A 13,687-nucleotide genomic window follows, 5' to 3' on the forward strand; every position below is an offset into this window, starting at 1 on the left:
GACCTCGGGGATCGGCCTCCTGCTGGTGCCCAGAGTCAAGACTAAACACGGGGAGTCAGCGTTTCAGATTCACGCGGCTCAAACATGGAACAGTCTGAACATTTGAGACAGAGCTCGACTTTGACTTGTTTAAATCCAAGCTCAGAACAGTTCTTTTTAGCTGCGTATGACTGAAACGTTTCCATTCCGCACTCTTCTCTCTCATTTAATGTCTGTCTCTCTTTTTAATTGTATGGTGATATTGTTGTATTGTGATCTTAATGTATTTCTTATTCTGTAAAACACTTTAAATGATTTTATGTACGAATTGTGCTGTACAAATGAACTTGTCTTACATTGCCTATATAATTTCCAATTAGAAAGACGACAGAGAATAAGACAAGAGAGGTATGATTATGTGGATATACCCTTTTGGTCTGTCTATTTACAGCATATTCAAGAGTGAAGAGCCGGTGCTGCTCTTTATTTTATTAACAGCTCAGTGTAAATGATTAATCTTGGATATGTGTAGAGGCGGTGCTGCAGGTACAGGTTTTGTGTGAGTCCTGCGAGGTACGGTGAGTTCATGTTCGGCATTATTGTATTTATTATGACATGATTTTCAGTTCATTTCAGACTCTTCCAATATTGCCAAACTGAACAAACTGAATTGGCACTTTGTAAGACACAAACACAGAGGCAATATCATTTTGTGAGTTAAACCATCCACAATCTTCACTCCCAGAGATGGAAAAGTACCATAGCAGCAACTGGTGTGGTCTCAGTATTAAAATGACAAACTGTAGAGTTGAGAGCAACTTTCACTGATGAAATCAAGCGAAAGTGCTTTGCAGGGTTCAATAAGATCACATTTGGGAGTCAAAAACAATCTCCTTCACCATCTCCATATACCGTATTTTCCGCACTATAGAGCGCTCTGGATTATAAAGCACACTGTAATTGAATGATCTATTTTCACATATAAACCGCACTGGACGATAAGGTGCATTAAACGAAACACAACAGTTAGACAAGTGAGTCAAACTTTATTTAACGCATTCACAATAACTCAACTTTGTTCAGTTGCAACGTGTAAAAAACTGTCTGAGACGCTTAATTGTTAGTTTATTCACAATAAGTCATAATAGTTCAAACAGTTGGGTAATTACTGCATCCAGCACACCCGCATCCCTCTCGTCATTATCCGAGTCAGTGTGGTTCCTGTTCCCTGGCAGTTCAGTGATGATTCGGGTCTTGGTGAAAGCTCGGACCACAGTTGATACTGATCCTTAGCCCGGGCGTCCACGATCCGTTGGCAGATCGTGGCGTAAGTCGCTCGGCGCTGTCTCTCTGTCTTGGTGAATGTGTGTTCGCCTTCTCTCATCCACTGCTCCCACACAGCTCGCACTTTCACTTTATAATAATCTTGAGTTTAAAGTCGGTGTTGTAAGTGTGTCTCTTGACAGTTGCATTTTCCGCATTAGATGTGTTTCTTGTTTCTCCGTGTGTAATTCATGTTTGAGACACTAGAAGACACTTATGCATTTAGAACATTGTTTCGTTGTATTGAGAATTCTGATTTATTTAAAAACATTACATTTAAACAAATACTTAAGTCTCTCCTCATCAGACACAAACCAACAGAAAGACACATTAGACAACAACTGACAGCGAAGGTCATGATACAAAGGACAGTAAAACAAAAAATGCATTTCATTTTCAATGTCCTTTAAGTCGCACAGAACACAAGTGCTCCTCCTCTGGGACTGAGTGGAAGCGTCCCGTCTCCAAGGCCAGAGGCAGAGTCCCACGCCTCAACTGGGCACATACTGACCTCTGACCTCTGCTCAGGTTCAGGTCCAAAACAGTCTTTAATTAAGATATATGTTCTTAATTTTGGTTTACAGAAGATGTCATTGTGCCACTTTTGTTTATACTTATCAAAGTAAATGTTCCTCGCTTGTCGAACACTACAGATTAACTTATTTCTGTAAATAAACTGGAGATCTGCAATCTCAAAAATTTTCTCCATCTCTCTACTCCAGGACGATTTATGTAACAGACTCCAGTTAAATACATGTTTGGTTAATCTTGTCATCATTTTATCCCGTGTAAACCAGGCTCATCAGCCGTGAAAGCAAATTAATGTTTCTTCAGAAAATTTTCTTTTCTTGGATTTACCCATTATGTACCTTCCAGGGGTCGAAAAGCACAATAACTCATGCTGCTGCTGTAGGTGCCGGTAAGTCCAGGATTTGCTGCTGGATTTGTGCCGAGTGTCGCACATCAGCCGCTGTGATGCATATTTTGAGAACTGGACAACAGATTTTTTGATCAAAGACATTTCCCTTATATCTGCTTGAAGAGAGGAGCTGACTACACTGAAACTACTCTGAAACTAACACACCTACTTGTTTACTTTTTGCCTGTTGGCTGGGGCTATTTGCGTTGCACTAAGTGGGAACACTAAAGTGCACTTCAGTGGTGTGACCTTCTGATTTACAGAAAGTACTGGAAGTATCTTCGGATAATTGAAGCTAAATCCTACACAAATATCCCATCTTCTTGGCAGTTAGTTGATGGTTTTTCCTTTCTTCTGCTTTTCATTGAGCGCTGAGCAGATTGTGAAGTGGTGCATTTTCCATAAACCTGTCACTGAGCAACAGCAGTGCCTCAAGTACATTCACTTGCATGTTGTACATCATACTATAGGGTACTATAATGTCTCTCACATACTCACACCTACACACACCTACACAAATCAAACTCAGAACAGAAAAGAAAGCAGAAGAGTGGTAAGTAGAGTAGTTAAGAGCAGAACCAAGTTTAAAAAGAAGGAAAAAAAAGTTATCTGAGCAGCTGGAAACAAGTCCGCTGTCTTCTGCGTTAGAAAACAAAGACCACACAGCTGTCAGCACCTCCGATGGACAGCTGCACGTCACACTAGTAAGACACAGATTTTTTTCTTTTTATTATTTGTATCCAGTGTTGGAAAGGTGACTTTCAAAATGTACTTCCCTACAGATTACAGATTACATACCCCAAAATGTAGTGTGTAACGTAATCCATTAAATAACTTAAAGTGAGTAACTTTGGATTACTTGATTTGTTGTAGAGAAGGAAAGACTAGGATATCGTAACATAAGATATTTTGTCTGATAAAAAAATGAATAGAAAGCCCAGACTTTCCTTAACCGTATTAAAAATATTATTGATAGAAGAGGAGGAGACACGTCCGCCCAGCATGGTTTAGTCCTGTTAAATCCTGTTTTAGTCCTGGTTTAGTCCTGGTTTTAGACCTGGTTTAGACCTGGTTTAGATCTAGTTTAGATCTAGTTTAGACCTGCTTTTAATCCTGTTTTAGTCCTGGTATAGTCCTGTTTTAATCCTGTTTTAGTCCTGGTATAGTCCTGTTTTAATCCTGCTTTAGTCCTGGTTTAGTCCTGGTTTTAGACTGGTTTTAGACCTGGTTTAGAGCTGATTTAGATCTAGTTTAGAACTGCTTTTAGTCTGTTTTAGTTCTGTTTTAGTCCTGGTTTTAGACATGGTTTAGACCTGGTTTAGTTTCCGGGAATGAGTGGAATTACTGGGGGGAAAAAAAAAAAAAAAAAAAAAAAAAAAGAGGGATATAGCCCAAAATGTGAAAACAGGAAAATACCGCCGTGTAATCCATTTATTTCAACAAAGTAACTGTAATCCAATTACCACTCACTGAAACAGTAACTGTAACTGAATACAGTTACTCATAATTTGTACTCTGATTACGTAACTCCGGTACATGTAATCTGTTACTCCCCAACACTGTTTGTATCCTAAATGAATCCTAAATGTGTCACAATTAAGAAACTAAAACAGGAGAACAAGATCAGTTCAGACCTTTGGCACTGAAATCAGGTTGACTGGAGCGAGGACATATTGCCTACAGGAGTATAAAGATCACTCTAACCTGCATGAATCATTCTAAATACAACTTTGAGAAGGTAAATGAGAAGAAGAAACAATTATAACATGGTTAAAAGCTCTGAAAAGACAATTTTGCATAATAGGTCCGCTTTAAAGCCTTGTCTCACCAGGTAAAGACATTACAGTAAATGAGTCCAAGAGCTGTAATAAGACTATTGTATATCAGATTCCTTTAACAAAGAGATCATTTATTCTTCCATCTTTGCCAGTATTGCCCGGAGCTACTGCTAAGTCATTTAGGAAAATCACATTATTACCTCTTGTTCCTCTCTATTTGTTTGAATTATTAACACAATGGTCAAATATTCCACTCGTCTAAATGAGTTCACTGCTGCTGTGAATTGGATCCAACAATTGGCACTTCACACCACACAATCACCCATAATCAAAGGGCATTAGGTGCATTTACAAAAACATCCTGGTGTTATGTGGAGCCAGTGTCATTACTCTGTTGTTAAGCTATTACTGTATGTGAGAATGACTGAAATGATTTGTTTAAAAAAAGTGTTTGGGTTATTTCTGTTAGATTATCTCTACTCTGTCCTCGGAGCGTGCAGTTTGACAGGTGTTTTAGCCTCATTTGGACACGGCAGCCTGTAAGGTATTCAGCACTGTAGTTTATTGCATTATTTTCTGCAGCAATTAAAGAGGATGTGTGATGCTAAATCAATTTTTGAGATTTCTACCATGTTATATAATAATAATGTTTCCCCTTGGAGGATGGAGCGTGAGATTGACAGGTGGATCAGTGCAGCGTCGGTAGTGATGCAGTCGCTGTATCGGACCGTCGTGGTGAAGAGGGAGCTGAGCCGAAAGGCAAAGCTCTCGATTTATCAATCAATCTGCGTTCCTCTCCTCAACTACGGTCTAGAACTCTGGGTAATGACCGAATGGACGAGATTGCAGATACAAGCGGTCGATGCGTTTCATCCTCAGAGTGTCTGGGCGCTACCTTAGAGATAGGGTGAGGAGCTCAGTCACACAGGAGGAGCTCAGAGTAGAACCGCTGCTCCTCCACGTCAAGAGGAGCAGATGAGGTGACTCAGCCTCCTCATGCCTTTCTCGAGAGGTGTGCCAGGCATATCCCACCAGGAAGAGGCCCCGAGGAAGACCCAGAACACGCTGGAGGTACTATGTCTCTCGGCTGGCCTGGGAAGGAGGAGCTGAAGGAAGTGTCCGGGGTGAAGGAAGTCTGGGAGTCCCTGCTCAGACTGTTGCCCCCACGACCTGGCCCTGGATAAAGCAGAAGTCAATGGATGGATAGATATTTCCCTTCGAAAACATCAGTAAAGAAGTTTTAGATGTCATCCATGCATGTTTGAGTATTTTAACGATCTCTCCCGCTGTTTGAGACCTCCTTACGGTTTGCTGTAAGATTCTGTACAAGGCTCTGCCCACAATATCCATGCTCCCACACAATTACTCTCCATAAATATACAAAAGAATAATACAAAACTGTATGCAACAACTTGACAAACCTGATGTGATGTGCAGTAGTTTCATTAGCGGGAGGCACCCTGATTGTGTTGTGATAGTGCTCTGAAGGGCGAGTGACTTTGTGCGGACAGCAAAGAGAGGAGAAACTCAGACCATCAAAAAAATGACAGGCTGTGAGCGATCGAAAATTTCAAAGTAAAAATCTCTTGAATGGGAAAAAGTCCTCAAAATGTTGCATCTAAACTAAAGCTGAACTAAACCTGTAGACCAGTGGTGGGCAATTGTGTTACATTAGATTATTTTTATTGTTCACTGACTTGGTTGGAGACAACTTTAAATGCTAATCCTGAATTACATCAGTCACAAGGATACGACCCTGAGAAAAGCTCACATTCTAAACAGGCCTATAGAAAATGATAAAATGCAAGAAAACACTTTTTTTTTTTCTCCCAAGGACCAACACTGCCACTGGTGCAACAAATGCTCATAAGCAAATCTCTGCAAATTATCGGCTGCTATAACCTATTGCTACGATATAATAATTACTATCAAAAACTTGCAGGAGGCTGAAAAGTAGACCTTAATAGATTTTAAATGATTTCACAGACTTCCGATCTAAACAGTGCTCACTGTGACCAAGACGGGTAAAGCGGCTGCAGTGAGAAACACAAGGAACGATGATAGAGGCAGGTTTGGCGTGGTCCACAGTTTTTAATTTCTTTTTTTTCCAATACTCCAAAAGTGCCAGTGCCAAAAAAAAAAAAAAAGAAGTGCAGTGCAAAAAGTGCAGGGAGGATAAGGAGCAGCAGGTCTCTCCAGCAGCAGAACACAGAATGATCTAATCAGGCGCCTTATATACCACTGGATAAAACCATTAAAACTCCAAGGGATGTAAAATAACCTTAGCTATGTAAAACTAAATTAAAATCCTCCAATAAAATACCCATAACCAAATAAACTATATAAAACCCCAATACAGAAAAAAATAAAAAATAAAACCCTAAAACTAATTCCTAACTAGAAAAGCACTCAGAGAGCGCAGACCTCCGCCAAGGACTACCCCCATTTTTTATATAAATTGCGATCTTCTGGATCAGATCCGGATCAGCCTTTGGAATATGAAAGAGGATCCCATTGTCCATCCCTGAGTCAAATTTCATGGGGTTTGGTCAATAATTAACCGAGATATTGAGAAACAAAATTTTTGGCCCCATTTACCACAATGTTAACTAAAATTTCAAAGTGATCCAGAATCCAGGATTTCTTCCGGATCACCCCCCAAAATGAAATCAGTTCTTCCTTTTCACATTTCCAACAAATCCGGAAAATTTCATCAAAATCGGTCAATAACTTTTTGAGTTATGTTGCTAACAGACAAACAAACAAACAAACAAACAAACAGACAAACGTCGGCAAAAACACAATGTGAATATCCCAATTAAAAACGATTATTAGGTGATTAGTCGGCCTGGAACTCGTAAAAGGTGTCTGGTCCCCCGTGGAATCTTTCAGCCAGACACGGGTAAGTAAAAGCACTATCAAATACCAAACATGCACGCACATACCACTCTCACACTCTAAAATACCCACATGACACACACGCAAACACACACAAGACACAACTCCTTTAATAAAATGCGGCACATATATTGCACGATACCCAACTGTAATGTTTTGGTGTATCTCCGCAGACCGGCCGCCGCCAAACCCGGAAGTTCCCCTCCGACCGGCCCACGTGACACCCGCTAAAAGTTTTCAATAAATATATTTTTTAAAACAATACAAGCGTGTGCAATTCTTAATATGTGAAAATTAGCATATCTTGTAAGCGCTGCGTGCTATAAAGTGCAATGTAAATATATATAAAGTGCAAAGTGAATGAAAGTGCATGTGTAATTACTACACTCATATAAAATAAACAACTATTTTAAATTTTCAGGGTAGAAATATAGTTAGTTTTTCTTTTCTATGACAAAGGATGAATCTATGGTAAGGTATCCATTTGTTCAGCTTAAAATGTTGAAAACGCATGATATTGTTTACTTAAATATCCTCAAGGTAATGTATAAATTAAAGTGCAATGTATTACCTGTAAATATTCAGACAGTTTGACAAGAACAAGCCACTACAATTTAAAAGGAACCTATGTGTTTAAAAGCCCATATTCAGAACCAAGGTTATTGAACAAAGCGCCGCTGTGAAAGGAGTTAATTTATGGAACAGTGTTGACAAAGATATAAACGAATCACGTACAATAATGGCATTTAAAAAAAAAAACAACATTAAAGTCCAGTGCAAGGAGTATGTATGAAAAAAGGAAACTAAATTGTTGTGCATAATAGTGAAGATTTCTGTTTACAATTAACTAATAATTGTGCCTGAACTGAAATGTACTGATTTGAAATGTTTTATGAATGCTTTATGAATGAAATAAACAAAGAAATAATAATTATAATATATCTGTTGATAAAATGGAAAACAGACTTGTCTTTAAAGCAGGCTGTGATATCACTCACATTTATCTTTAGTTTATCATTGACCAAAACCCTCTTGATTTTGTCTGTGATAAATGATGATGAAGACATTGTACTTGAGTCTGTCATACATTTATGATCTATGACACCCGCGGATCATTATGTTATAATTTGGACATTTGAAATCGAAATATTCATCAAAAATGACTTAATAAAGGATTTTGTATTCATTTGTACCAAAATGACAATGAGACGGCGCTGAATCCTACACGTATCGCAGATTAAGAAAGTAAAATTGAGAATGAAGCACAGAGCAGTGGCCTTGGACCAGAGATGGAGAAAATGTGGGTTGATCAGCAATACGGTGTGTTGAAAATAAGTGATTAAAGAGAGCTCAGACATGCATGTGTCAGATTCTTAAGTACTACCAAAGTGTTTGGAAAACAATTGGCAGATATGCAGTCAGTAAAAGTTTATTCAGTGATGCACAACATTTAAAATGAGAATAAAAATTAGTATAAAATGGATAAAAAGAATCCTAAAAACGATTCTGCAGTCACTGTTTGAGGGTCTGTGCAGATCTGGCACTTTAGTCCCTCTGGTCCGGCCACTGCCACGCCACGTAGTTGTCTGTAAAATGGGATTAAAACAAAGTCTTTCAGACTACGGCAAGGACTGCCTTTGACCAGCCACACTGAACACTAGGGTTGACCGAGTGACGTCCCTTTACTTAGCTCTTTCCCCCCGCGTCCGGGCCTCCGTCTCCGCTCCGCCACGGGTCCTCCGGCTCCGGAGCTGCTGCGGAAACAGAGTGCTTCTTAACTCTACAGTCTACCGTCCAGCCTCCCGCATGCCCACAAGGTCTCCGAGATACATCCCTCTACTGAGCTCTTTTTAGGCCTTGTATCTGTCCTTGGCGGCGCGTTCCTCTGCCTGGTCCAATCACTCCAACAGATCATCTTTACAGGGTTTATATAGTTCTAGTAAATGTAATTATACATATGTAGATAATAGTATTCTTGTAACATTCAAATCAAACTTTTTTGATATTTTTGTCGCTCAAAATATGCGTCAAAGCCGTCGACACCCGGCACAGATCTGACAAACCCGGACTTACTGGCACCTACACCAGCAGTATGATTTATTGAGCTTTTTGACTCCTGGTAGGTAAATTATGGATAAATCCAAGAAAAGAAAAGTTTCTGACAAGACAGAACATTTAATGCTACGTGGGCAGATACATTTTCTTTCACGGCTGACTGGTACAAGTGATAAAATGATGCTGGAACACAGAAGCAGACAGCATTTTTGGTTTGCTGTGGTTGGATAATTTAAGTTTAAAGATTTAGAGGACTCAAATATGCATTGATTAATAATGTGTTTAATGCAGCTTTGCACACATTTGTTTACATTTTACAGAAACTAAACTTAAAACCACATGGCTCATTTGCATAAACTATAAGCACAGAAAAAAAAAACCCCAAAAAACCAAACTGCTTGCTCTTTGTGCCGCTGTTGCAGTCAGCTTCTGTCAGACTAAAGAACACGACTCAGTGGAATGTGTGTGTTCTTTCTGTGACAGAGGATGCGCTGCTGATGGTGAGTCTGTGCTGTGTGTATATCGCATTGGAGATGGTTCATGTGAAACTTTGTATTTTAAAAGTCTGCAGATCATACTCATAGACTGTATATATGAATGGACATATATTCTGTGTAGCATTTCACTGAAATGCAACACAATATAGACTTTTATACATACAGATGAAAAAATCAAATAAATAAATAAATAAAAATATCTGCATTGTTCTTCTGAGTTAAGAGTCAAAAGGGCTCTGGGTGTTTTCTTTTCCGTGGGAAACGGTCCAAAAGACTCTTTGAATATTTAAGGTTGCTGACCCCTGACATAGATTAATCTTGTTTCTTGTTGAATATCATGGGTAGGTCTGTGGGACCTTATTCTCTGTTGAAGAACCGTTCAGATTTCACGTCAAAATGAAAGAGCTCTCTTCACAGTACAAGCTAAGCAACACTTGAGTGGTTCTTTAAACAGCAAACACTACATTTGTCATGGGGAACAATCAGTCTGGGAAACAAGTCCCTTTTGGGTAAAAATCAGCTCAAAGCAATGCAGCTGAAAGCACAATTAAAGGGAATCAAGGGGCCATTTGACGTCCTCACAAAAACACACATGTCTTTCTCTGGAGCTGGTGTTATTATAGAAGTGACAAGCAATTATATGAAAATGAGACCATTCCACAAAAGAGAATTAAAAATGGCTTTCACTTATTTCGATGCAGAAAAAGCAGGTCTGTGTGAGGGCACAAAACAAAGCTCTCAGGCGCGTCTGGAAATGAGACAAGTCTTTATTTGGTCAGGCCTGTCTGAGTTAAAACACCACATGTGTTAAAGGCTGCTTTGCTTTGTCGCTCCAAAGAAATCTTACTTACTTTTAGCACAACAGGGCATGTTAACCTTTGCTATGTCATCTGAATTTTAAAAAGACTTTTCAAATAGTTTTTTCTCTGGTTATATTAATGAATAGTTATCAGATGACTGCACATTGTTTCTAACACCTTCAGCTCCTCCTTCTTTCTGTTGCAGGCAGGAAGCATTCTTTAATTATGTTTAATCATGTAAGATAAGATCAAGTCAAATGCAAATGTCTAACGCAAATTTACATAACACCTTTCACACACAGTCTTCATCTGGACACAGTGAACCAACCTCAGGAGCCTGACCAAGATTTAGAAGTAAGATCATGTGACCAAAATCAAATGAAAAACAATCATGAAGAAAATAAGGCCTTGATGTGTGATGGGATCGGTCCGCGAGCCCTGGACCCGGATGTGTGGGAGCACCGGACGCCGGACGGATGTTGGGCGTCGGATCGCGTCGAGGATTGGCCAGTCACCCTTCCGCCCCCCACCAATCCGTGCCACTTGTGGGAGCACGGGGTTATAAAAGGACAGTCTTTCGCATTCTCGGGGCGGCTGGATCCCTGCGGCCAGCTCACCCTTTTGTTTGATTGAGTTTTGGTTGTCTCATTTTGTTTTTCGTTATAATGCCGGCTCTTACATCTCTTGATTTCGTTGAGACACCTTGTTTTCGCAATGCAACTTTAGTTAGACTTTGTTGCGTTGTACTTAATTAGGGCTCCTTAGCTTAGTAGATTATTTTGGTTAAACCCTTTTTATTTTCTCCCCAAATTTCTGTGCTTTTTTTCCCCTTTTCCTACACTGTAAATAATATACGCACAATTTTTTGTTAAACTTAAACATCTTGGGTTTTTTTATTATAACTTCCCTTTCTCCCCTAGCAAAAGGGATGTAAAAATGTGATAAGAGGCTAAATCTTAAAGGGATTAAAGGGACAGTTCAGAATTTTGGACATAGGACCTCATTTCCTAGTGAGCCAGAGAGTTGGAGACGTGTGGAGACACTTTTAAAAATATATTCCATCCAGTCCTTGTATTTGCAGAGGTCGCTGGTGCTAGACTAGCGCATGTCAATGGTCATAGTTATCCTAATACTAAAAACAGTCTTACCCACTCTACAAAACACCTGAAACAAATATGTTATTACGCCAGACTGTCGGTGTTAATGTCTGTGTAGATAGAATAATTTTAGAAGTAAAACTTACCTTGTATCGCTTGAATCGTCGCATGTTGAGGGACTATTTTCTCATATATCAATCCGCAGCTGCCGAGCTTTCTATCAGGAAGAACAACTCGCTGCTGCTGCTGCTGCTCAGACATAAATCCTTCAAATGCAAGGTTCATGTAAAAACCTACACACAAGTTTCCCACTCCGCCTCTGCGTTGTTCCGGCTCGTGATCCGACTTACGGTGGTGGCTCCTCTGCAGCGGCATGCTCTCAAATCTGGGCCCACTCTCCCTCGTCAGTCTCCTGTTCCTCTCTTTTATTTCCGTCTCTAGCCGCACCGCTCCACGTACGTTGATTGTTCCGGGTTACTCATTGCCCGAAAAGTATCACGTGGATTGGGGTTAAAGGTCGGTGCTGAAGTAGGCTTAAAAATGTAATAAAACTCACACGGCAAATACAAACATTCAAAATTTACACACAAATAATAAAACAAGCCTCACCGTTACATTGAGACGTATCACACTGGTATTCGTTTGTGAAAATATCTCCCCATGGGCCTGTACACCTCACCAGAAAATGGAGAGCCTGATGTTCTCCGTCGAAATTCCAAATATGGAACTCTGCTCCAAATTTGCCCCTATTTCTACGAGCCTCGATGAGCTTCACTTGACTGGAGATGAATGCTTTAGGTGACATCGCGCTCCTTTAGTCCACTTCTTTACGCAGTCTATGGTTCCATCACAAAAAGAAAAGTTGTCAGAATTCTATTTCTTTCGAGACGACATCTGAATGGCAAGACAAAAGTGGCTTGCTGAGACAATAAAGCTCATTTCGCTGGAAAACACAAAACGATAACGCGTCTCACATAATCTTAAAGCCAGTATGCATCTACACAGGTCTCATGTTAGAGAGTCGTAATAGCTATATATGCACGCAATAATCCATTTTCTAATCCCACGCTTGGTTACACAGGCATTACTTATGAGAAACGCGCCGGAACACTGCTCTGCATAATATCTGAAACACTCACAATGCAGCTGCGATAACGGGAGACGCACACTCCAAACTTCTCATCATTTCAGCCCAACAGTCCCCCCCCCCCCCCGTCTCGAGAGCGTCGTGTGATTCCGGATGTGTTTGTCTCCTCTCTCATCTCCACCACGTCACGTCCGATCGCCGCTGGAGCCCGAGTGGATGGTGCGCTCCAATAGAGGCGAGTTATTACAAGAGGAAGCACGGCGCCCAGTCTGAGGAGGCCGTGATTATCTCTGCGTGCGATTGGAGCATTGTGAGCGTTGGCGGCCGCAATAGCACAAATATATCTGTTTTATCTTCCATCGGGCCGTGGTCAATAGAAGCGGGCCCGTGCCTGGGGAATGAAGGCGTAATGAAGCAGGGACGGAGCGGAGTGTGTGTGTGGACGGCCATTTTGATTTATGTGCTTTGTAGACCTGTGTAATAAACTACTGTAAGCACGGCCGCAGAGAGGTGGGCCAGGGTTATTTGAATAAAAAAACGGTGCGTGAAAACTTAAAGGAACTGTATGTAATCTGCACTTTGACATTTTTATTAAAGTGACTACAAACACAGCTGAACCTAGGTTGCCATAGACCAGTGTTTCCCAAACTTTTTTTCTGGGGACCCATATTTTAAAAGTCACAAATCTTCGCGACCCAAGTCAATAGACATTATCTGTAAATTGCAAAATACATTTGTGATTATTTTTGAACATTAATAAGGATATTTTATTGCTGACTCAGATTGATAATTAGTATAACTCAAGTTTTAAACAACGAAAAATAGTAATCAGTGTTTCCCACAGAAAAAGTGAGGAGTGGAGATTCTGTGCACAGAGAAAAAGAGAAGAGCAGTGGGTTCGCAGTGTGCACAAGGGATAAGTGAGGGGTGCATGGAGATGTATGTATATATGTATATCCCAGACCTACATGCAGATCGTGGCAAGGCAACCCCCCCCCAAAAAAAATAAATAAATATTGTGACTCATCGTGAGGGTCGTGACTCAGTCTTTGGGAAACAATGCCATAGAATAAGTAAGTAAGTAAGTCTTTATTTATATAGCACTTTTCACAGACATGTCACAAAGACGCTTCACAGAGCATTATTCAGCATTATTTATTCACTCCAGACCCGGTGGTGGCCCAGAAGACTGACAGAAGAGCGGCTGCCGTGCCAATTGCCGCCATCGGTCCCTCTGACCACCACCACCACTCA

The sequence above is a fragment of the Boleophthalmus pectinirostris genome, unplaced genomic scaffold (genome assembly GCF_026225935.1).
Source record: "Boleophthalmus pectinirostris isolate CB_2022bp ecotype Guang Dong unplaced genomic scaffold, ASM2622593v1 HiC_scaffold_23, whole genome shotgun sequence".
Taxonomy (NCBI): Eukaryota; Metazoa; Chordata; class Actinopteri; order Gobiiformes; family Gobiidae; genus Boleophthalmus; species Boleophthalmus pectinirostris.